This window comes from Vicugna pacos, chromosome X, assembly GCF_048564905.1.
Source record: "Vicugna pacos chromosome X, VicPac4, whole genome shotgun sequence".
Taxonomy (NCBI): Eukaryota; Metazoa; Chordata; class Mammalia; order Artiodactyla; family Camelidae; genus Vicugna; species Vicugna pacos.
Window position 1 is genome coordinate 70906951 of NC_133023.1, and position 26526 is coordinate 70933476.

General features: G+C 34.3%; 1 pseudogene; it reads left to right on the plus strand.

The window, feature by feature from the left end:
* Positions 1–189: 189 nt before the first annotated feature.
* On the plus strand, positions 190–11762 carry LOC102529981 (DNA excision repair protein ERCC-6-like 2; annotated as a pseudogene).
* Positions 11763–26526: the final 14764 nt, after the last annotated feature.

A 26526-nucleotide genomic window follows, 5' to 3' on the forward strand; every position in this document is an offset into this window, starting at 1 on the left:
GCTCTGTTGCTGTCTTGGAAGCCACCATCCCTTCTCTCTGGACCCCCTCAGGCTCCACCTTTGCTCCCTCAGTCACGTGGGCTCAGGCTCCAGGGGGAGCCATATAAGGAAGGCAGCAGGGAGTGGTCTTGGTTGCTATCCTCCCACTGGCCTCCTCCCTACCATCTTCCCCACATCGTTGGGTATTAAATGCAACCAAGCTGCCAGGCCCCTCCCTCTGGCCAGATGGATCCTTCTATCCTGGGAAACCACCAGCAAAGACATGGCATCCAGGAAGAAAATGTCTTGTCCCTACTCCAGGTAATGAAAAACTTTGTGAAGCAAGCATAAAACCTATCACTCTGGATGAAAATGGGAAGTCGTTTGTATCGTCTTACATTCAGATTTTCAAGAAAAGAAAGTACCTCGTAAAAGACTTCTGGAAGTAAAAATCTGTTCAAGATTGCTTCAGGGATTGTATACTCGATGACGAAGACTTGGAAAAACCTTACTTCCTAGACAGAAAATTTCCATCATCTGTTGTTGTTTTTTAGTTGTCTTGACTCTATTTCTTATACTATTAATAGGTATTTGATAGACCACCAGAGGGAAGGAGTCCAGTTTCTCTACGGACATTTCATCCAAACAAGAGGGCGTATTCTTGGTGATGACATGGGACTTAGAAAAACAGTACAGGTTATTTCATTTGGGGCTGCAGTTTTGCATGAAAAGAGAACTTGTGAAGATACTGAAAATAAAATGCCAACGTTTTTATTGTGAAGTACGAAAAAGGAATCCCCTTCTTCTATAGCAAAAAAAAGGATGTGCTTAATAGTTGCTCCTCTTTTTGTCCTCCACAACCAGAACGATGAATTGGACACCTGGGGATATTTCAGAGTCACCGTTTTACATGGTAATAAAATAGACAATGAACTGATTCGTGTAAAGCAGAGGAAATGTGAAATTGTTCTAACAACTTATGAAACACCGGGCTTATGTCTGGATGAACTTGACACTTTGGAACGGTCAGCTGTTACTGTAGACGAAGCTCACAGAATGAAGAATCCAAAGGCTGGAGGAACAAAAGATACAAAAGCTTTAAAATGGTCCCCTCACTGGGACCATTCTTTAGAATAACATGAAAGAATTGTAGTGTGTTATGGACTGGGCTGTGCCAGGACTTGACGTAGTAGGATCCACTTCAAGAAGCAGTTTTCTGACACGGTCAGAGACACACAGCAAGAAAAAGAGCACTAGATACTGGCCAAAAGACCATGCAAAGGTTTGCAAAAAGATGTTTGGATGGTTTTTCAGGCATAACAGGACTCTAATCAAGAATCAGTTAGTTGCCTAAGAAAGAAGACCAGATTGTGTATTGTTCTCGCAGATTTTCAGAAAGCTGTCTATCAAACAGTATTAGAAACAGAAGAGGTGACTGATACTTTAATCTCCTAAGCCTTGTACCTGCAGCAGAGGCTGAAAATGGAGAAAGTTTTGTTTTAAGACCAAGCCACACACACACACACACACACACACACACATATATATATATGTGTGTGTGTGTGTGTGTATTTGTGTTTATATATATATATATATATATATATATGTTCATGTGTGACTTAAAAATTGTGCTCTACACTGGAATTTGACACAACACTGTAAAATGATTATAAATCAATAAAAAATGTTAAAAAAAAAAGACCAAGTCACATGGTGAAACAGTGAAAACCTTGCGTTTCAGTTACCTTGCAGTCCTTCAGAAGGTAGCTAACCACATCACACTACTGCAGGCTGCTAGCAACTCCAAACTACAGGAGACACTTACCAAATGGATATGTGATCAGGTATTTTCCAGACTCCTAGATTTTGTGCAGAAAAGCAGAGATTCAGGCTTTGAAACACTTTCTGACTCAAAATACAGTGGAAAAATGAAGGTAAATATTATTTTCTCAGTTTGCATACATACAAGGGTGATATACTATCTAGCTAGCTAGCTAGCTATATCATATGGCATGACAGGGACAGCAACTAATCAGAACAGATGCCCAATCATTCAGAAGAAACAGTGGCTAAAGACGATCAGTGTAGTTGTATCAACATTTACTGGCTCACTATAAACCCTGCATACAGTAAGTTCTCAACTAAAGTAGTTACATCAAATATAATTCAGACTTTCCTTATTGATGTATTGGATCCATGCCCTCTTAAAAATGTATGCTGCTATCACATATATAATAGCTTGTCTTCAAATGTTTAAGGAGATCATCTGCCAGAAATATACATGTTAGCTCCAAATAGGGGGACGAGAATAGGCAGTAGCTCCAAATTAAAGAAGGGAACTTCTCAAAGAGTTCAAGGTGGACAAGGTCTCTATGTCTCCCCTGAATTTTCTGCTGCTTGTTTTTACTTGCTGACCTAGACTGTAAGGTTGTTAATGTCACTTGTGGTAAGGGGTCATTTGCTGTATACCAGGAAACTGACCTGTTGGTGCTGCTCTTGGTGATGTATTACTGAGGAAGGGGTGTGAAGAGTAAGGTTATGTTCTCCAACCATGGCCCAGGCTTCTGGGCATTGCCTGTGACAGCTGCAAGAAATGGTGACAACTTCTAGCTTCCTTGCAGCAGAATTTGTTTGTTTAAACTCTTAATTACTATTAATATTTATTCATGGATTCTAAGATTTTTAAAAACAATTCCCAACTTTTAGCCAGCAAATAAAAGTCCAGGACTAGAGGGCTTCACAGGGGAATCCTAACAAACGTATAAAGAAGAGCTATCAGGCACATGCTCAACATCTCTAATCATTATAGAAATGCAAATCAAAACCGCAATGAGATAGCAATTCACCTCCGTCAGAACAGCTTTCTTCAAAAATTCACAAATAACAAATACTGGCAAGGATGTGAAGAAAAGAGAACCTTTGTATACTGTTGGTGGGAATGTAAACTAGTGCAACCACTTTGGAAAATAGTATGGAGGTTCCCGAAAAAACTAAAATTAGAACTACTATGTTGTCCAACAATTCTGCTCTTGGGTATATGTCCTAAGAAAACAAAAACACTAATTTGAAAAGATACATGCACTCCAATGTTCACAGCAGACTTATTTATATTAGCCAAGATATGGAAGCAACCTAAGTATTATATATGTAATGGAATACTACTCAGCCATAAAAAAGAATGAAATTCTGCCATTTGCAGCAATGTAGATTGACCTAGACTATTATGATTAGTGAAATTAACTAGACAGAGAAAGGCAAATACTGTTATCACTTATATGTGGAATCTAAAAAACAAAACAAACAAGTTTGCATAACAAAACATAAAAAGACTCACGGATACAGAAAACAAACTAGCAATTACTAGTGGGGAGAGAGACAAGATAGGGGTATGTTATTGAGAGATACAAATCACTATGTATAAAATAGATCAGCAACAAGGACATATTGTAAAACAGGGAAATATAGCCCTTGTTTTGTAATAACTTTAAATTGAGTATAATCTATAGAATATTAAATGTTGTTGTCAAGTATGTTATATACCTGAAATGAATATAATATTGTAGATCAACTATAGTTCAATTTAAAAATTTAAAAAATAACTAGAGAAAGGAGAAAAAGAGGAGACAAAATAAACACAAATACCATAAACTGAACTTCAACACCTCTTTTTTATAATTGATATATCAAGCAGACGGAATATCAGTAAGGATATAGTTGACTTGAACAGAACTATCAATCAACTTAATCAAGTTGACACTTAAAGAACACTCCATTCAACAATGGCAGAATATATATTCTTTTCAAGCTCATATAGAACATTCACCAAGATAGATGACATTTTGGGCCATAAAAACACCTTGTGAGTTTATAAGAATAAAAATCACACAATGTATACTCTCATACCACAAAGGAATGAAACTAGAAATCAATAATATAAACAGAGCTGGAAAACCGTCAACAATTTGGAGAATAAACAACACATTTCTTAATGGCACATCAGTTATTTTGTGTTTGCTCCATCCTATTATACTTCAATTTAGGAAAGTTTTAGGTTCATAGCAAAACTAAGAAAGTGCACAGAATACTCATATACCCACTTCCCCCTCAAAACACATAGCCTTTCCTACTATCAACATACCATACCAGAGTGGTACATTTTTAAAAATTAATGAAACTTTATTGACATTTCATTATCAGCCAAAGTTAATAGTTTTATTAGGCTTCACTCTTGGTGTTATACATTCTGTATAAAATAAGCTTCACTCCCTTAAATTTTCCCTCTGTTCTGCCTGTTCATTTATCCCTTCCCTCAACCCCTGGCAACCACTGATAATTTCATTGTCCCATAGGTTTGTCTTTTCCAGAATGTTATATAGTTAGAATCATACAGTATGTAGCCCTTTAAAATTGGCTTTCTTGACTTAGTAGTATGCATATAATTTTCCCTATATCTTTGCATGTCTGGATAGCTCATCCCTTTATAGCAGTGAATACTACTTCATTGTTTAGATGGACTGCAGTTTATCCATTTACCCACTGAAGGACATCTTGGTGGGTTGTAAGTTTTGGCAATTATGAATAAAGATGCTATAAATATTCATTTACAGGTTTTTATGTTGGCGTATAACTTTTCAATTCATTTGGGTAAACACCAAGGAGCACGACTGCTGAATCATATGTTAAGAGAATGCTGAATTGTGTAAGAATTCACTAAGCCAAGTGTTTGTACCACTTTGCATTCCCATCAATAATGAAAGAGAGTTCCTGTAATTCTACATCCTCACCAGGATTTGGTGGTGTAATTGTTCTGGATTTTGGCCATTTTAATAGGTGTGTAGTGGTATCTCACTGTTTTATTTTGCAAGTAAAATAAGGACATGATACAGAGCATCTTTTCACAATCATATTTGTCACCTGGATGTCTTCTTTTGGTAAGCTTTCTGTTCTGATATTTTGCCCAATTTTTAATTGAGTTGTTCATTTTCTTACTGTTAAGTTTTAAGAGTTTGTATACTTTTGATACAAATCTTTTATAAAATACGTCTTTTACAAATATTTTCTCCTCATATGTGACTTGTCTTTCTAATTCTTTTGACATTGTATTTTACAGAGCAGTTTTTAATTTTAATGAAATCCAGTCTTCACATATACTTAAAATCGTGTATTCTCATTTAGAACAAATGTAGGAGGGCAAACGAAAATACAAGTTTTTTTTTTTATAGAGATTTCTATGGCCAGTACAATTTCTTTAAGACACAAGAGGAACATTATGATACTGAAATATAGAAAGGCATAAAAATGTGCTATTTGGAATTACTGCCTCAGTTGATTATTCATTATTGTATGATATAAGTTGGTACTAGGTTATCTGCAGTACCTATAAAGACACAGATTCCCTTTTCCATACAGTATAGAATGCTCTAGACTTCACAAATTCATCATAAAACCAAGATGTCTGTCCACACTATAACTATTATCAAAGTAAATTCAAATACTTCAGGAACGTCTGACATATCGTGGCTTTCATGTCAGTTCCAGAACCGCTATCACAGAATCTCTAGGCATAGTATGTATTTTCTAAAATTTTCTGATTTAACTCAATCTTTCTGTCTAATTTCTGTGGGATCAACTATGGGCTCCAAAGACATTGTTATATTTGAGTGACAGATAGGTTCTCAGTGTCACATGACTAGCTAATCTGCCCTTCAGGGTCTGGTTAACTGGTACAATCACTACTATAGATGGTATATCTTTCAGGCTTAGAGATCTGATGAATTTATCTTCAAATGACATTTATATTATTAGTGATATATCTTATACTTAAAGTAAAATGAAGTACTTAAGATTCACTAAATAGTAATAATTATGATTTATCATTAACTTTTATTTTCCACACTGCAAACTAATTCTGATGAGGAATCTATGAAAGTTAGAAACATAGAATGGGGCCAAGCAATAAATTATTAAAGGATTAAAATATCTGTCTTACTGAAACTGTGAAAACAAGACTGATTTGTCTTCCTATTCTCTTGACAGTGTCTTTCATGGAGCAGAAGTCTTAAATTTTAATGAACTCCAACTTATCAGTTATTTCTTCCAATGGATTGTGCTATTGGTTTTGTATTTAAAAAGTCACTGGCATCAAGGTCACCTAAATTTGCTCCTATGTTAGTCTTTAGGAGTTTTATAATTTTGCATTTTGCACTTAGGCCAATCATCCATTTTAAGTAAATTTTTTATAATAATACTTATTTTTTGCATGTCCAGTTGTTCCAATACCATTTATTGAAAAGACAATCTTTCTTCATTTTATTGCCTTTGCAACTTTGTCAAAGGTCAGTTGACTACGTTTGTGTTGCTTTGTTTCTGGTCTCTCTATTTTGTTCCATTGATCTATTGTTCTGTTCTTTCACCAATACTGTACTGCCTTAATTATTACAGCTTTATAGTCCTGAAGTTGAGCAGTTTCACACCTCTGACTTTGTTCGTCCTCAATATTCTATTGGCTATTCTAGGTCTTTTGTGTCTACATATAAACTTTGGAATCAGTTTGTGGATATCAACAAAATAAGTAGCTGGGATTTTGATTGGGATTGCACTGAATTTATAGATGAAGTAGTAATAACTGGTATCTTAATAAAATTGAGTCATCCTGTCCATGAATAATGAATATATCTTCATTTATTTAGACTTTTTTCCTTTCATACATATATCCAATTTGTAATTGAATGTATACGACATATCTTGTTTACCCATTCATTCATTGGTGGACACTTGAGTTGTTCCACCAACATGGATGGACCTGGAGATCATCATTCTAAGTGAAGTGGGCCAGAAAGAGAAAGAAACATGCCATATGATATCACCTATATGTGGAATCTAAAAAAAATAAAAAAGAAGACACTAATGAACACATCTACAAAACAGAAACAGACTCACAGACATAGAAAACAAACTTACAGTTACCAAAGGGGAAAGCGGGGGACGGATAAATTAGGAGTTTGGGATTAGCAGATACAAACTAATATTTATAAAATTGATAAACAGCAAGGTCTTACTGTACAGCACAGGCAACCAAATTCAATAATAATCTATAATGAAAAAGAATATATATATTTATAACTGAATCACTATGCTGTCCACCAGAAACTCACACAACATTATAAATCAACAGAACAAATATCTCCTTAAGACTTTGCTTTTGAGTATATACCCAGAAGTGGAATTGCTGGATGGATTATATGATAATCCTATCTTAAATTTTTTGAGGAACTACCATACCTGGGCTACTATTAAAAAATTCCATAGACTGGGTAGCTAAAACAACAAATATTTATTGCTCACGTTTCTGAAGGCTGAAAAGTCCAAGATTAATGTGCCAGCCAATTCGACTCCTGGAAGGGTCCTGTTCCTGGTTTGCTAAGGGATGTCTTTTTGTTTTATGCTCGTATGGCAGAGAGGGAGAGAGGAAGGGAGCTCTCTCCCTCTCTTTTTATAAGGGCATTGAGTCTTCCAGGAGGGCGCTACTCTCATGACCTAATTATCTCCCAAATGCTGCATCTCCAGATACCATTACACTGAGGATTAGGATTTTAACATGTATATTTTGTGGGGACACAGTCAGTCCATAGCAGGTATATTGTTTCCCAAAAGAGTTGTACCATTTTATATTCCCATCAACAGTACACAAGAGTTTCAATTTCCCTCCATCCTCTCCAACTTTTCAAATATTTTTATAGTAGCCATTCTAATATGTATGAGATGATCTCTCATTGTGGTTTTGGTTTGCATTTCCTTAACCTCAGTCCAATCTGAATGGTATCCTTATAAGAATTGGTATTAGAACTTATCACACAGAGAGACACCAGAGATATGTCCATATAGAGAAAAAAACAAATCAGAGGGATGACCATGTGGAAAAAAAGGCAAAGAGGCAGCCATCTGCAAAGAAAACCAAAACTGCCAATACCTAGGTCTTAGACTTCTGGCCTCCAGAACTATAAGAAAGTTAATTTCTGTTATATAAGCCACTCACTCTATGATATTTTGTTATGGCAGCCCTAGAAAACTAATATAGTTGTCTTCTAAGAATTTGATAGATTTAGCTCCTATGTTTAAGTCTTTGATCCATTTTGAGTTAATTTTTCTATATGGGATAATGTACAAGTATAAATTCGTACTTTGCACGTGACATGCATTTGTGGCAAACACTATCCTTTCCCCCACTGAATCGTCTTGGCTCTCTTTTTGAAAATTACTTGACCTTGTAAGTGACATTTTATTTCTGGGCTCTCTATTCTATTCCACTGATTTATACTTCTGTCTTTATGCTAGTAAATACTTTTTGATGCTACTGTGAATTGAATCGTTTTCTTAATTTCCTTTTCTATTGTTCATTGTCAGTGTGTAGAAATGCAACTTACTGTGTGTTGATTTTGTATCCTGCAACTTTGCTGAATTTGTTTATTACTTCTAATAGTTTTTCTGTGGCATCTTTTGGATTTTCTGCTTGTAAGATCATATCATCTGCAAACAGAGATCATTTTACTTCTTTGTTTCCGTTTTAGATGCCTTTTATTTATTTATTTTTTCCTAGTTGCTCTCACTAGGACTGTCTGTACCATGTTGAACAGAAGTGGCAAAAGCAGGCATCTTTGTCTTGTTCCTGATCTTACAGGAAAGATTTTAGTCTTTTATCTTTGAGTATTATGTTAACTGTGGACTTTTTATATATGGCTTTTATTATGTTGAGATACTTTCCTTCTATGTTGCTTGTTTTATTGTCATGCAAATGTGCTGAATTCTGTCAAATGCTATTTCTGCATCAATTGAGATGATCATGTGGTTTTTTTCTCTTTATTCTGTTAATGTAGTGAATTGCTTTGATTGATTTATATACTGACCCACCTTTGCATTCCTGGACAAAATCCCATCCAGTCCCAGTGTCCTTTTCTTGCTGTGTCTTTTGCTTTGGTATCAGGGATGGGTTTGAACTTATTCCCTCCTCTTCATTTTTCTGGAAGGGTTTAAGTAGAAATGGTGTTAATTCTTCTTTAAACGTGTGTTAGATTTCACCAGTGAAACCATATGGTCCTAGGATTTTCTTTCTACGAATGTTTTTTAATTACTGATTCAATATCCCTACTAGTTATAGGTTTGTTCAGATTTCCTATGTCTTCATGATTCAGCCTTGGTAAGTTGTGTGTTCCTAGAAATTTGTCCATTTCGTTTAGGTCATCCAATTTTTTGGCATAGTTGTTCATAGTACTTTCTTGTAATCCTTTTTATTTCTGTAGGTATGGTAGTAATTTCCCCATTTCTATTTCTGATTTTAGTTATTTGAGCCTTGTCTCTTTTTGTCTAACTCAATCTTGCTGAAGTTTTCTCAATCTTGTTGATATTTTCTATGAACCAAATCTTTGTTTCTCTCTTATTTCTCTACCATCCATTTTATTTCTGCCTATATCTTTCTTAGTTTTTCCCTCTGCTGGCTTTGTGTTAATTTCATTCTTCTTGTCTGTTTCCTTAAAATGTAAAGTTATGTTGTTGATTTGAGATCTTTCTTCCTTTTTAGTGTAAATATTTACAGCATTCTTAGAACTGCAGAACCAATTTGATATAAAAAGGTACATTTACCTAACCTCATTTTCTGAATAGTACAAAGAACTTAAAGAACTTAGAATACCTTATCCTCAAACGTATACATCCTGATTCACATGCTACTTTTGTTTATGTTGTCACATCTCTTTCTTTGACTCTTTTAAGAATCCTTGTGATGACATTCAGCACACCCAAATAATCCAGGTCAATATCTCCATCTCAAGGCCTTTAACTTTATCACATCTGTATGCAAAGTCAGTTTTGCTTTGTAAGGTAGCTTATTACCATATTCTATAGAATAGGATGTGGACATCTTCGCCACAGTTGGTCTAGGAGGACCTCACCTGGAATGATTTATCTCTGTTCCCCATGCTTTCATCTTTCAGTAAGCTATCCTAGATTACTTCATATAATAAAGACACTGAGTTCCCGGAAGCAAGAGGCTAATTCCCAAAAGCTTTTTGATAATGTCTTATTGATCAAAGCAGTTCACAAGACCAACTCTAGAGTTAATATGGGAGAGAACTATACAAGAGCATGGTTATTGAAAGGAAAAATTCATTTAGAGCAATTACTAAAAATCTAACATGCTATGGTCATCTAGGTTGAGTTATTTTGTCTTAAAACTTTGAAGATACGATTTCACTATATTTTGGCTTCAGCATTTTGTTAAGATGTTATAATGATTGTTCTTTTATAGATTTTCTATCCTTCTTTCTGGACACTTGGATATGCTACAGTTTCTGGATCTATAGATTCTTGTTTTTAATCAGTTCTGGAAAAATTTTTAGCTCTTATCTCCTTAAATCTTGCCTCTCCAATTATTTCTACCTTCTCCTTTTTGATTTTTATTAGATGTATGCAAGACATTTAAGTTCAAATCTCTATTTTAACATCATTTAAAAAATCTGCCATATACTTGTTTTTCTGAGCTGTTATTTGAGTCATTTCTGTGGATGCACCTTCCACTTCATTAGTTCTGTTTTTTTATTATCTATTCTGCTGTTTCTCCTATCAGATGATTTTTAAAAGTTTGAGTAATTATATATTTTTCATATTTGTATGTTCCATTTGTGTTTCAAAGTTGTATGTCAATTTCCAATATTCTAGAGGTGATTAGTTACTTTGTGATTGTGTCTTTTATTTTTTTAACCATTATATGCATAGCTGTTCAATATTCTGCATCAGAGTTATCCAATATCTGAAGTCCTTAGAGCTCTAAATCTATTAGTTTTTTTTTTTCCTCTACTTACTTTCTATAATAGTGATTTATTTTCTTTTATGTGCTATGGTCTTTGATGAATAGGAATTTACTGCCAGTCAATTGTTTGGGGTCCTAAATGGAGATGGTGATACATTCCTGCAAATACGATTTGCTGCTTCTATTTCTAAGGTTATCTAGACCATTAAACTAGAATCAATAAACCTTCCCCTATAGGATCTCACCTCAGAGCTTAAGTTCAAGTTTACTTTTTACCATACAGCCTAGGGATCAGTTTTCAGATAGCAACTCTGCCTCAATCATCTGTGACCCTCCCATCTGCTTTTTTGATTCCAGCTCTAAATAGAGTACAGTTCTTTATTATTTCTGTCCTAGCTGATGATCTCCTTTTTTTCTTTTCTTTTTTAAGGTAATGAGGACTTGGGATCTTTCTATACCATTTGTGAGACTTTCAATGTCTCACAACTAATATCTTGCAAAGTTTTAGTTGTTATAGTACTGAATGGCCACTTGGAGAATCTAAGTATCAATAATGAAAAAACAGAAGTGTTACATAGATTTTTTTTTTTAATTACTAAGGATAAAGAGGAAAGTTCCCTGGGTAGAGAAAACAGGATGAGTAAAAACACAAGAAACTAAACATGTTTCATGTAATGCTGAGTTGTCTAAGTTCATCTGCAATAGGTGTCAAGAGATTCAAATGCCTAGATGTCTGAGGAAATTCTTCTTTTCCATAGACATATATACTTCCTTCCATTTCTCTTAAAACACATTATAGTCTTCGTGTATATTTGTTTTGCCACAGCAAAAACATGGTGAGAAACAGCAATTGACACTTGGCCTTAGACTTACAGAGACAAAGGGGAGAGGCTGCAAATTTGACGACCTGGAGAATAACACGGTTAGTTCAAAAGGAACACCTGCTACTCAGATCCAGCTTCCTATTGCCATTCAGGAGTAAAAGCCCAGTGTTGGCATATCTTTTGATATTTAAAACAAGACAAAAATTCAGATGTTTGTGACAAATATGACTTTTGGCAATGAAATAAATAATTTTTAAATAATCCTTTGCAACTCAATATTGTGAGCATCAAATCATCAAAGTCTATGGGGGTAGATTTGGCTTAATAGTTGGTGACTTCTAACATGCATCAAAGTGTGTATTGATGGAAAATGGTTGAAAAAAAGAGTAGGGAACATTAGCTGGAACCAGACACTAGAAGCCTTGCTAAAGTGTTCATCCTTTATTCAATAAATAGTAGGGAAATTTTGGAGACCTTTAACATGGAAGTGGCAGGACTTAAGTACTGATTCATGAAGAATAGTCAACTTGTGATATGAAAGATATAATAGAACAGTGGTCCCTACTTATTGTGGTCATTCACTCTGATCAATAAAAACTATTTGATTATGTACTTTCTGATACACAGGTAATTATTTGGTTATAAAGTATACATATTTCCTGTTGTATTACATATGCTCATTATAAAGTAGACTCAAAAATAAAAATTTAAGGATGAAATTTAAATGATATAAATATTACTTTATACTGTATTTGTAACTGTGATGCTTTACATTATCACTAGCCAATAGCTCAAAGCACATACACATCTAGGGAAAGGTTTATCATTGACAGTAATGGATATAAATATACATTTAAAAATTTTTGCTAATGTTAGCAAAATTTGAATGGCTTCTTATACCTAATCTAATTATTGTCATTTTTACCTTGTAATGAGACTGAAGAAGTGGTTCTCCTAGAGGTATCAGTGCTGCATCTTCATATTATGCATTTGTTTTTGCAATATTAATATAATTTTCAGTCTTCAATTTCATCCTCCAAATACTTTTAGGTCTCTTGGCCATTGTTTGATTATTTATTTTGTTAAAAGTAGATAATGTAAGATTTAAATCCAATGAACTGGAACAAAGAAACCACAGTATCTAATAAAAGCTGCAGAAAAATGAAGAGTGAAGGCACCAACTCCTCCAGGTTGTGGCATATCCTCTCTTTCTTCAAGATAACATGCCTCCCATCATTGTCAAATAAACATATGAATAGGAATTGAGTTGGAGGCCAGTGTCAATATATATGTTAAATATTGGTAAAAATCAACTTCTTTCTGATTTTGAAGGCATCAAATTAATATAAGTCAAATCTCTGATTTTCTGTCTTGAAATCTGATGGGCCATTTTGAGTACTTTCAGGTTATTTTACTTCTATTTGGAGATGGCTGCCCTAGAGCAAATATTATTGATACAATGGAAACAGGTAGATATTTGTGTAGTTCATGCATGTGTTATGAAAGATTGAACTAGGTTTCTGGAATGTACTCTAGATATGGAGTCTTGTGTGAGAAACATTGTAATGGAAAAACTGATAATACTCATTTAATAGTTGGATGTAGGGAGTGATGGAGAAAGACATAAAAATAATTCTGAAGTTTCAAAACTGAAAAAAGGAGTGTAACCATCAACAGAGATGAGGTTTGGAGCATTAGATTATGGGTTCAACTTTTTGACATGTTGAGAATGAGGTCTTGGCAGAACATCAAAATGTGAATAGTCAGTTATCAAAGAGAAATATGAGAACAATGTTCTGGAGAGGTTTGAACTAAGTACATAAACTTCACATAGATGTGGTAATTAAGATACTGAGATAAATTAATTGTCTAAGGAACAAAGTGAAATAAACTCAAAGACAGCACCTTATATTTAAGGAGCAGAAGAAAAGAGAAGTTATTAGAAAAACAACAAAAAGCTTAGCTGAAAAGGTGAAAGGAAAAAAACAGTAATGTATGGTCACAAATAAAGTATAGGAGCATTTCAATAAAAAGGGGTTGGTTAGTCAACTACTGCAGGGAAATCAATTTTAATGAGAACTAAGATATTGGTTTTATCATTCAGAGACCATTCCGGAGAATAGTTTCAGTACTGAGACAGAAAAAGGAATCAGATTACAAAGAATCTGAGTAGTGGATTGATGTTGCTGAAATAGAGGGAATGAATGCATACTATTTTAAAGAACTTGGAGTGAATTAGAAGCCAGAGACAGGCTGGACTTTATGAGAATGGGATTAATGGGCTGCTGATGAGGTTAACTGTGCTACCCATTGAAGTCTCAATAACAATTTTTAGAACAATTGGCCCTGAGGAAATCACTCAGAGGTATCACAACTGTAGGACATTTAAGGAGTGGTCCGCCCTTATCCAGGACATTATTCCATGAAAAGAAAAGGACAAAATCATCATGCCCTATACTCTAGACTGACCAAATATGTTAAGTCTCCAGTTCTAGCAAAGACAGGGTACAAGTAAGTGGAAACAGCAGAGAGACTAGTCAGTGAACCAAAGACGTGGCAGGACCCCAGTACTAGAATCAGAATTTGACAGAAAAATACTATCTGTGAAAATTAACAAATGTAGGCCAAGACAGAAACCCAGCTCTATTGAATGAACTAATTTGGGGATTGACAGGGTAACTGTGAATTCAAGGCAATCCATGAATCTGATGGTATCTATCAGTGAGCCAGGTTCTGGGTTGTTTGGCAGTAAGACTTAGAGAGAAGGAAGCAATATATTTACACATAACTATTACTACTCATATTACCAGAAGCTGACCTAAGGCCTTGATATCAAGCTTGCAGATCAGAAGTACCCAGCTGAAAACAACAGGCAAAGCAGAGGCTGAGAAATAAAGGTATATCTTGACAGAGGGGGTAAGGCTTAAATTTTGCATTGTTAAAGGTAACCTGAACCTGTGATAAAGGGAAAAAGAATAGTTTGGGCAGAAGATCTAAACAAGCAATTCTCCAAGGAAGACATACAAATGATCAATAGGCACATGAAAAAATGCTCAATATCACTAATGATCAGAGAAATGCAAATCAAAACTACAATGAGGTATCACCTCATACCAGGCAGAATGGCCATCATTCAAAAGTCCACAAATGATAGATGCTGGAGAGGCTGTGGAGAAAAGGGAGACCTCCTACACTGCTGGTGGGAATGCAGTTTGGTGCAGCCACTGTGGAAAACAGTATGGAGATTCCTCAAAAGACTAAAAATAGACTTATCATATGACCCAGAAATCCCACTCCTGGGCATATATCCAGAAGGAACCCTACTTCAAAATGACACCTGCACCCCAATATTCATAGCAGCACTATTTACAATAGCCAAAACATGGAAACAGCCTAAGTGTCTATCAACAGATGACTGGATAAAGAAGAGGTGGTATATTTATACAATGCAATACTATTCAGCCATAAAAATGACAACATAACGCCATTTGCAGCACCTGGATGTCCCTGGAGAATGTCATTCTAAGTGAAGTAAGCCAGAAAGAGAAAGAAAAATACCATATAAGATCACTCATATGTGGAATCTAAAAAAAAAAAAAAAAAAAAAAAAAGAACACAAATACAAAACAGGAATAGACTCATAGACATAGAATACAAACTTGTGGTTGCCAAGGGGGAGGGGGAGGGGAAGGGACAGACTGGGATTTCAAAACTTGACTGACAGGTATATGTAGAATAGATAAACAAGATTATACTGTATAGCACAGGGAAATATATACAAGATCTTGTGGTAGCTCACAGTGAAAAAAAGTGACAATTAATATATATATGTTAATGTATAACTGAAAAATTGTGCTCTACACTGGAATTTGAGACAACATTGTAAAATGACTATAACTCAATAAAAAATGTTTAAAAAAAGAATAGTTGAGTCAAAGATATTAAACATTCAAGAGAAAGGATAAAATGTATGGAAGGAAGTAATAAATTAAATGGGAGGAAATAAAGGTAAAATGACAGTTCCCTTCCCATTAACAAAATAAAAGTTATTTATGCAGTGGACAATTTTTAAACTATGCCTATGTACATCTTATAGGGTGGTGATTAATAAATATAGGACTTTGCCTTCCTGGAGCATACAATCTAGTAGGGGATGAATAAATAAATATTGTGATAAGATGTCTGTGGGAAAGAACAGGGCACTGGAACAAAAAAGAATAATATGGGGGAGGGATGGATTAGGAAACCAATAGAGATTAGGTTGTCAAAGAAGGTCTGCTTTGGGAAGTTTCATTAGAGCTGAGACCTTAATGGATAGTTTGAACAAGGTGATTACCTGGTGGGAAAAAATTGCAAACAGAAAAAAAAAAAAATAAAAGGCTGGGATGGGGAAAAGCTCTCCAAAGGGAACAAATATGGAATATTGAGAATCAGAAAGAGCACCAGTGGGGCTGGAGCATTTAGTGTGAGGGAGAAAGTAGTAGCAGAAGGTATGAGAAAGTCTGAAGGTTCAGCTCATGCAGATTTTTACAGGTTGTAGTAAGGAGTTTAGATGTTAAATTCTAGGTGTGAAGGGAAAGGCATTGGAGGATTAAACAGGACAGTGGAATTATCTGATTTACATTTTTGAAACATTACTCTAACTGCTGTGTCGAAAATGGCATTGGGAGGCAAGGGGGTTTGGATGCAGGGAGGCCAAATTTGAGGCTATTTCAAAATCCAGCCAAGAATTGAGGACAGCCTGTCCCAGGCTGGTAGCAGTAGGGAGGGAGAGAAATAGACATGTGGGATATATTTTGGAAATAGAAATTGTTGGACTTGATGATAGATTAGATGTGGGTTAAGACTGAAAGAAAGGTGTCCAGAAAGAAACTAGATTTCTAGTTCAGGCAGGTACTTGATGTGCCAAATAAGTACATTAGAGAATAGAGTTAAAAAGGAAAATCAATTTAATCAATTTGACAGGTGAAAATCAAATGATCAAAATGGCAATTTATTTCATCTACTGACATTCTTTTATGATGAGGTTGAAATTGAGCAGTAGATTGGAATGACCTATGCTTGGATTATTTCCTGCTCATCATTATTCAGACATGACTGAAAAAATAAAAGCACCTATGAAACTGAGGATTCTAGCCTTGGATTACTGTCCTTAAATATCAAAATGGAAATAGTTGAAACTCAATTGAATTGAAATAGGTAGGAAGATTTAAAAATATTATCTACTATAGAATTCTTCAAAATGCAGACAAATTTTATTTAGTAAGTGCCTTCAAACTTCATACTGGCTTCCCATGAGGCAGCTTGGAAAGACTGTATGGAAGTAGCAACTAAAATAAAATATATTAATCTGTATGATTAAGGCTATAAAATATATATGCAGACAAAGTTTAAGAATTTGACCTGATTGACCCCCAGAAGTTCATGTCTTTGTTACAATAAGACCATGTCTCTAAGCATCATCCTCATAATAATAATTTTGATTAAACGAGGTCTTTCCTTTCTGCTGTGAATAAAGCTGGCTACTGAATAAATTGTGAAGTATGAAAATCTGACCTTTCCAATTCCTTTAGTCTATTTTTTTTATTCCTTGCTTTTCTGCACACTTTTTAGGGGTCTAATATTTAATTCTGCCTTCTTGTTCCTCTTCTTCTATTCTAATTGTGGCATTCTACACAACACTAACATCTTCTGCACACCTATTTTGTGGACATTTTCTTCTCTGTTCTGCCTCTTCAGGCTCCTATCAAAACTGAACAGATTCACAGATAATGTGATGCTATATATTGAAAAATCCCATAGGAGCCAAAAAAAAATTTTTAGAGCTAAATTAGTTGTGCTTTTATATACCAACAAGTAGTGAAAAGTCTGAAAAAAATTTAAGAAAATAATTCCGCTTGTAATACCATCCAAAAAATTAAAATACCTAGAAATAAATTCAACTAAGGAGGTGAAATACTTGAACATTGAAAACCCCAAAACATTACTTTAAGAAACTGAAGAGACAAAAATAAATGGAAAAACATCCCCTATTCATGGGTTAGAAGATTTAATGTTGTTTAGATGGCAATACTACCCAAAATGATCAACAGACTCAATACAATCCCTATCAAAGTTCTAAAAGCCTTTTTGCAGGAATGGAAAAGGCAATCCTCAATTCATATGGAGTTAGAAGAAATCTCTAGTACCAAAAAAAAAAAAATCATGAAAAAGAACAAAGTTGGAGAACTCACATTTCCTGATTTCAAAACTTACTACAAAGCCACGGTAATCAAAAACAGTGTGGTACTGGCATAAAGATAAACACAGAGACCAACAGAATAGAATTGAGAGCCCAGAAATAATCACATATATATCTGGTAAACTGATTTTCAACAAGGATGCCAAGATCATTCAATAGAGAAAGAATAGTCTCTTCAACAAATGGTGCTCACACAACTTGATATTCACATGCAAAAGAATGAAACTGGAGTGGCATCTCTCACCATAAATAAAAATTAACTCAAAATTGATCAGAGACCTAAATATAAGAGTTACAATTCTAAAACCTTTAGAGGAAAATAAAGGTTTTCATGCTCTTCATGACCTTGGATTTGGCAATGAATTCTTAGACATGACACCAAAGACACAAGCAATAAAAGAAAAAAGGTAAATTAGAATTCATCAAAAAAAAAAAAAAACCACTTTGTGTATCAAAGGACATTATCATGAAGGTCAAAGACAATCCACAGAAGGGGGAAAATATTTGCAGATCTTTTATCTAAGAGTCTAGAATTCAGAATATATAAAGAACTCATAACTCAATTACAAAATGTTGAACAATTCAATTCAAACTTTTATAATTCAGCAATACAAAACCCAAACAATCCAAAACCTTGGACTGGTTATAATCCAAGGGCTTGATAGATATTTCTCCAAAGAAATGCAAATGGTCAATAAGCACATGAAATGATATTCAACATCATTAGGGATTAGGTAAATCAAAGTCAAAACTGCAGTGAAACACCAATTCACTCCCACCAGGATGGCTGTAATAATGGAAAAATAACTAATGTTGGCAATGATGTGGTCAAATTGCAATCCTTGTACATTGCTGATTATAATGTAAATTTGTTCAGTTGCTGTGGTAAAGTTTGGAGGTTCCTCAAAAAAGTAAACCTAGAATTACCATATGATTCACCAATTCTACTCCTAGGTATATACTCAAAAGAATTAAAAACAGGTACTCAAAGAACACTTGTACACAAATGATCATAATAGCATTATTCACAACAGACCAAAGTTTGAAGCAACTCAAATGTCCATAAATGGCTGAAAGGAAAAAGAAATTGTGATCTATACATAAACTGAAAAATATTCAGTCTTTAAAAAGAAAGAAGTACTGTTATACGCCATAACCTTTAAAATATTGATCCTAAGTGAAATAAGCCAGATTCAAAAGGTTACATAATATATAATTCCATTCATATGTGATATCCAGAGTAGGTAAATCCATAGAGATAAAAGACAAGTTGGTGGTTCCAGAGGCTAGAGAAGGCAGGAGAAGGAAACTGTTTAACATGTATGGAACCTTAATCTGGGGTGATGAAAATGTCTGAAATTAGGCAGAGGTAGTAGTTATTGCAAATGTACTAAATGATACTAAATGATTCACTTTAACATAGTCAATTTTATTTTATGTTAGTATCACCTTAATTAAAAAAAAACTGAATTGTGTCTCATTTCTTTAAATTTAACCAATCTGAAGTTTACACCTATGGCTGAATATTCTACTCCCTCTCAGGTAATAAACACAATCTGATGGAGGAAGGGTAATTAATAATGCCTTAACACAAAGAATTGACTAATGGTGGAAATTTCTGGCAGGGCCAGTTGGATAAATATTATTGCCTATACAGGTTGCCTGACTTCCACATTTAACACAAGTGTAAATGAATCTTTCCTTACTGGATAATTTTAGTATATTGGTAATGGTGCTACTTGATGATTTTTTGCCATTTTGATGTTTTTAAATCCTAATTATGTGCAAAGCTGAAATACAGTGCAAGGAATAGGTTTATTGCACAACCAAGGCTTTGGTTCTGGAAGCAAGTGATCTTAAGCACCAGCAGTTGTGAACTCCACATTTCTAGAAATATTATGATGTGTATACATTGTAAACGGTTTTGTCTTTTATAATGGGAGAGTACCTAGGGCTTCTGAAGCAGACTCATTGATAAGTAGGCCGTCTGTCACCCTACCATTTAAAAGCTTTCTTTAGTTTTGTGCTTCTATAAATGGACCACTTTAATTTGAAACATCTGTGTCTGGCTTAAAGTGATACTATATTACATAACTGTAAAATCATTCCTCCTTTATGACTATTTAGAGTACGTACTGTTGAAATAGATGAAACTTTACTTTAGAGGAACTTCTCCCTTCCTCAGAGCTGAATAAAGATACCTTTCACTTCTCTCCAAGCAGGTGCAAGAGATACAGTTACAGCCATCTTTGAGTTTGAGGGAACTAAATTTTGTCATAAGACTTCATATTACACTAGATGTGTCATAAACTTAAAATGGGTGCTGCAACACATTCTAAAAGGCTGGAATGAAATGCCAAGCAATAAGCAAAACCAAGAATCAAATTTGATACTTCAGAGTATTTCAACAGCCAAAGAATATGGCTTAGGAAGAAAACTTGCTTCAATTATCTCACCGGAAAAGCAAAAAAAGGAGTAGGAAAAAAACTGTTCAAAACCAGTCCCTATCTAAGCTCTGATTATTTTACGAAAGTTTTACATAGTAAAATTGCTTAGTCTCTTTCTACTCTCAAAGTGCGTGGGCAGTATTTCAAGCAAATTGCCTAAACCTGAAAACAAATATTTAACAAGATGATCTTTACTTGCTAGAAAACAAAACAATAACTGAAATGATTTCCACAAAGGAATTTTACTTTCCACTTCCCCACATATGTAATTTTACATGTACTATTTTGATATTTACCGACAGATACCTTTGATAAGGTTTAGAAATTTATTATTAGGTATTTGTGTATTTGGACAATTTCTATTACTATCACTTCCACTAGCGATTTTGGAGGGTATTTCAGGAAATTGATGGCAGTTTGATAGCTTTTTATGTTAGGTTCATGATTAGTTACAGGAGCAGTTAAATTCCATTTGAGAGCAGTATGGGAATTAATGTTTTAAAGGATAAGAAACTTCATCGATAATCTCCATAAAAAAATTGGTCCTATCAAGATTTTAGTTTGTATCATCTCTAAGATGTTGTGAGGTGCCTAAACAAAGTATCTCTATGCAATCTAAAGGCAAATTTATAAAATCTTCGCTAGAGATATTTCATCCTCTAGAAGAAATGTTAAGGGAATTTATCAGTATTTCAGAAAATGAATTTCCAAGGGAAATCTCTCACAATGGATTCTCACACATTACCAGCACTACTGACTGGCCTGGCCTTCCACACCATCTATTGGGTCATTTTCCTTTATTCAACAACTTTACCCACCCCTTAAAAATGAAAACACAAAAGAACTCCTTTAAACTCTAGAATAAGATTCCTAGAAACTTTCTGTCTGTGGCTATCCATCCTTTGTCTTCTTCAAACAATAGCACCTTAACTTCCTTTTATAGGATTATATTTCCCATTGTGATTAGTCTTCATGGGGATGTTGATCAGGGTGTCCAACCCTTTCTTAGGCAATTTATGGTTAAAAATCCAACCTTAACTAATTGGAGTCTCTCTTGAGTAGAGTGATAAAAAAATGAAAAAAAATAGTCAGATTTGATTCACCCCAGCAGAAGCAGCATGGAATACCTGCTATCTTGATCACTAGAATCATCCTGGTTCCTACCCTTTTTGTAGGGGTGTCTATTATCCAAAGTCAATCTTTTTGGCTTGCAAAACGAGGACCTATTTGGCAAAACAATAGATTATATTTTCCTAACAAAGCACTTCTGTTAAAAAAAAAATAAATGCAGAATGCCTGGCATAGTGTGTGGCACATTGGCATTTAATAATAATAAAGCTAATATTAATTGAGCCTCACAGTGCTGAGCACTTCACATACATTATCTCACTTACTTCTCACTATGAATCTGTGAAATAGATACTAGTATTATTTCTATTTATAATGAAGAAATTGAGACAATGAGAGGCCCAAACTTACGTAGCTAGTAAGTAGTAAGGATTTGAAGCCTGGCAGTCTTCAGATACATACATTTAAACACTACATTCTAAATCTGTTCCTCATTTTTCTTGTGTGGCAGTAAAGAAGCCCTAATTGGTGGAATCCTTTGTCCATAGTGTAGCACAGTCCTAACTTCCACATGAGAAATGCCATACTGAACAGTTGTTTCTAACAAACAGCATTGCCCATTATTGAAGCATCATTCTATTAATTAGTTCTCTGCAAGGGGTGGAATTTCTTGATGGTCATTTGTTGACTAGCCTGTCCCATATTAATAACGTTAGCAGCAAAGAGTATTCCCAAAGACATGTATTTCCTTCTCCTATGTGCAATATGGGAGAGATTTTAGTAATTAGATGCAACTGTGTCTTCAATGCCATATACATAATACATCTGTGAAGTAAAACAATCAGTATTTGATCTTTGGAACCATAATTATGTTTTTCATATAAATGGGATTATTATAGCCTTTGCAAAAGCAACATCTGTTGTATTCTTGCTTAAGATTCTTCTAGGTTTCTGCCATAGCTACGAGCCTGCAAGAAATGATCCAAGTATTATCATACTTCTTACGTAATGAAACCTTTTTGGGTTAGAAGCCAAAGTAAACCAAATGCTATATTACAAAAACAGTAAGTCAGAAATCTTCCAATTGTTACTGCTAGCCTTTTTTCCTTGTAGGCTAGAATTCATTGCTTACCAAGCAAGGCAGCTTTTCGGAGATAGTCACTGATCAGCCCGTGCTTACAAAACAAATACTCCACCAGGAAAAGATATTGCCAGATTCACTGTGGAGGAGAGTTGATCCTAACTGAATGTCATTTTCAGTTGCACTTAGCCATTTTTTAACTCTATTGTCCTTAGGAAATTGTCTGACCAAGTGATCCTTAAAACACATTGCATAAAGCTTGGACTTAAAGTCATTAATAGAATTACCTCCCGAGTATGACAAATGAGGTTTCAGAATGCCTCCAGGTCTTTCTTTGGCTTCAGACATAATAAGGACATACTTAAATTTTCAAATAGCAGTTCATTATTGTAAATGGACCTGTCATCCTTTCCAGCCAAAGCATTCTTTATCCCTCCAGTTTTGGATAAAAGCTTATGTATCTGACAGATGAAACAAGAGATGATGGTTGAGAGAGAATGTAAGTGCTGATGACTCGAAAGTCTGTACACCTTATTTTTGACTTGAAATCTTTTAAAAATGTTTTAAACACATTTATTTGTACAATGACTCATTTATTCAAAATTGATCAGGAGTCCTATTTGATTGGCAAAGTTCTGCCTCGTGCTTTGAAGACCATGAATCTTTCATAACTGATACATATGTATATATATTTTTTTAATTTTCATTTACCTTCCAGAGCTTTTATGTGGTCTTTATTGAGTTAGTTGTTAATATTGCAGAATTTCTGATTAAGTTGATGGGAACTTTAATATCTGCTATGAATAAGAAATATCTTGGTTTTTTTTTTCAGTGACTATGTACTAAATAAACACCTAGTATGTGCAAGGTTACATGCTCAGTTCTGGGGATAAAAAAGTATAATTGAAGCATGATTTCTACTTTGGCAAAGCTTACCAGTTAGTCATTATCCTGGCTCAGTGGTTTTTCTCAGGCTATTTATAGCCTGCCACTAGATATTAAACTCTAGGATCATGTTGTACCTAGTCTACATGTTGGAGATACCAAATTCTCTCCTTCTGCTCTTTGTTTTTATTTTGTTTTGCTTTTCTCCATAAACTACTGAAGTGTCAAAGTCTAGGTTTAAAAAAAGTGGCAATCAGGAAACCTCGGCTCTAGTTCTAGTTGACTTTCTAAACACGATATGAGCTTGGGCATGGCTCAGCTATTCCGTTTCTTCATCTTCAACACTGACCAGGATAATTACTTGATAGGTAACTGAGGCAAATATGGTATCTATTTATTTCATTTGGTATCCGCAGTCTCCAAATTATAAATAATTCTCCATGACAAGTGTCTCAGCCTCGTGAAGTCTACCTGAGAAATAGACAAATACTAGCCATCCTATGGCGGCTTAACAACATTTGTTGAATGAATCCCATAAGGGCCTCTTCCAAGTTAATGATGCTGTAGTACTCCCCACCATATATAGGACTGTTATTTATCTCAGCCTCTAGTTTTTCTTTTCTATATATTTTTTTCAAATATATCCTTTACCCTTTCTTCTGCTCTGTTTCTCTCTGGTTCTTACTTTACTTTAGACTTGTCATTGATATTGATTAATCTTTTGGAGACATTCAGGGCTCAAAAAATTCCTTAATACTTAGGGGCTTCCAGATTAAATGCAAGATGCCCAGTTACATTTGAGTTTTATAAACAATGAATAATTCTTATTTTATAAACAATGAATAAATATATCTCATACAATATTAGTAAATGTATATCCTGTACTAAAAGAATTATTCACTGTTTATCTGATTCTCAAATTGAGCATCATGCATTTTATTTGCTAAATTTGGCAACTCTGACCCTCATTAGGACACTTTTTAAATTAAGATATGATTGATATATAGCACTGTGTAAGATTAAGTGTACAATGGGTCAATTTGATACATCTATATATTATAATATGATGAGCAACTAAGTATTAGTTAATATCTCCATCATGTTGGATAATTATCATCTTTTTTATGGTGAGAGCATTTAAAATCCAGTCTCTTAGCAACTTAGTAGCACATATTACAGTATTGTTAATTATAATCACAATGATGTGCATTAAATCTCTAGAATTTATTCATCTTCTAACTGAAAGTTTGTACCCTTTGATCTGCAACTCCCCAATTCTCCAACCCCCCCAGCCCCTGGTAATTACCATTCTACACTCTGTTTATATGAATTTGGCTTTTTTAGATTCCACATATAAGTGAGATCATACAGTATTTGTTTTTCTGTGACTTAGCATAGTGCCCTCAATGTCTACCCGTGTTCTTGCAAATGGCAGGATATCCTTTTTTCTTATGGCTGAATAATAAAATATCCCAATATATACATATACTACATCTTCTTTATCCATTCATCTATTGATGGACACTTCAGTTGGCTCCATATCTTGGTTATTGTGAATAATGTTGCCATAATCATGGGAGTGGAGATATATTTTTGATATCCTGTTGTTCATTTCTTTGGATAAAGACCCAGAAGTGGGACTGCTGGATCATATGTTATTTCTATTTTTAATTTTTTGAAAACTCCCATACTGCTTACCCCACTGGCTGCACCAATTTATATTCCCTCCATCAGTGCACTTAAGAAGAATGTATATTCTGCTGCTGCTGGAGGAAATGTTCTATATATAGTGGTTAGGTCCATTTTGTCTAAAAGTATGGTTCAAGTCCAATGTTTCCACACTGATTTTCTGTCTGGAAGACTTATCTACTGCTGAAAGTTGGTATTGAAGTCCTCTACAATTATTGTATTGTCGTGTATTTCTCCCTTCAGATCTGTTAGTATTTGCTTAATATATTTAAGTACTCCAGTGCAAGATGTATATATATTTGATTGCTAAATCTTCTTAATGAGTTGATAACTTTATTATTATATTATGACCTTGCTTGTCTCTTGTTACCATTTTTGGATTAAAATCTATTTTGTCTCATAGAAGGATAGCTCCCTTCCTTTTGGTTTCTACTTGCATGGAATATCTTTTTCCTATCCCTCACTTTAAGCCCATGTGTGTCCTTAAAGCTAAGTAATTCTTTTGTAGGCAGCATATTGGGTCTTTGTTGTTGTTGTTTGTTTTTATCCATTCAGCCCCTCTGTGCTTTTTGATTGGAGAATTCAATTATTTACATTTAAAGTAATTATTGATATGTAAGAACTTCCTAATGACATCTTATTAACAACTCAAATGTCCTTCAACCAGTGTTATACATATATAATGGGACACTACTCATCAATGCAAAGGAACAAACCAATAATACACAGAACAACTTGGCTGAATCTCAAAGGCATGACGCTGAATGATAGAAGCCAGTTTTCAAAGGTTATAAAGTGTACGATTCCACCTATACGGCATATTTGAAATGACAAAATTAGAGTGATGAAAAGCAGATTAGTGCTTTACATAGGTTAGAGGTGGAGGAAAAGTGGGATTATAAAGGGGTAGCATGAGGCAGGTTTTGAAAGTGATAGAAGTAAGTGTATTCTGATTGTGGTTGCAGTTACATAAATTTCTATATGTCTTAAAATTGATAGAAATGTGCATCAAAGGAAAAAACAGTCAATTTCACCATATGATAATTTTAAACTAAATTTTTAAAAGAGAAATATTTATAAACATATTTTCATATATAGTTTTTAGTCTAGTTTCCAAACAAAGCAAAATATATTTTAATACAGGAGATTATAATGGAACATTTGGGTTTATAGATATTTCTAGCAGAAGCTAAATGCTATTTGTTGATTTAACTGAATTCATAGCACAGATTTTATTTTAATAATTTTAGCAACGAATTTGGAGATTTCCTAATTAGTCATATTTTCATACTCTGGGAAAAGAAAAAGAAAACAGAATAGTGGTTAATATGAAAGAAGGCATGAGGTATTAGGTGCTGGGAAACACAATAATGCTAATTCCTCTCTTGAAGGGTAATAAAATAAGCCATAGAAAAGAATTGTGTGTATATGTCCAAAAAAAGATGTGGGTGAACAAACTGGGGCTATTCATACAAAAAAATACTACTCACTAATAAGAAGGAAAAAAGGAA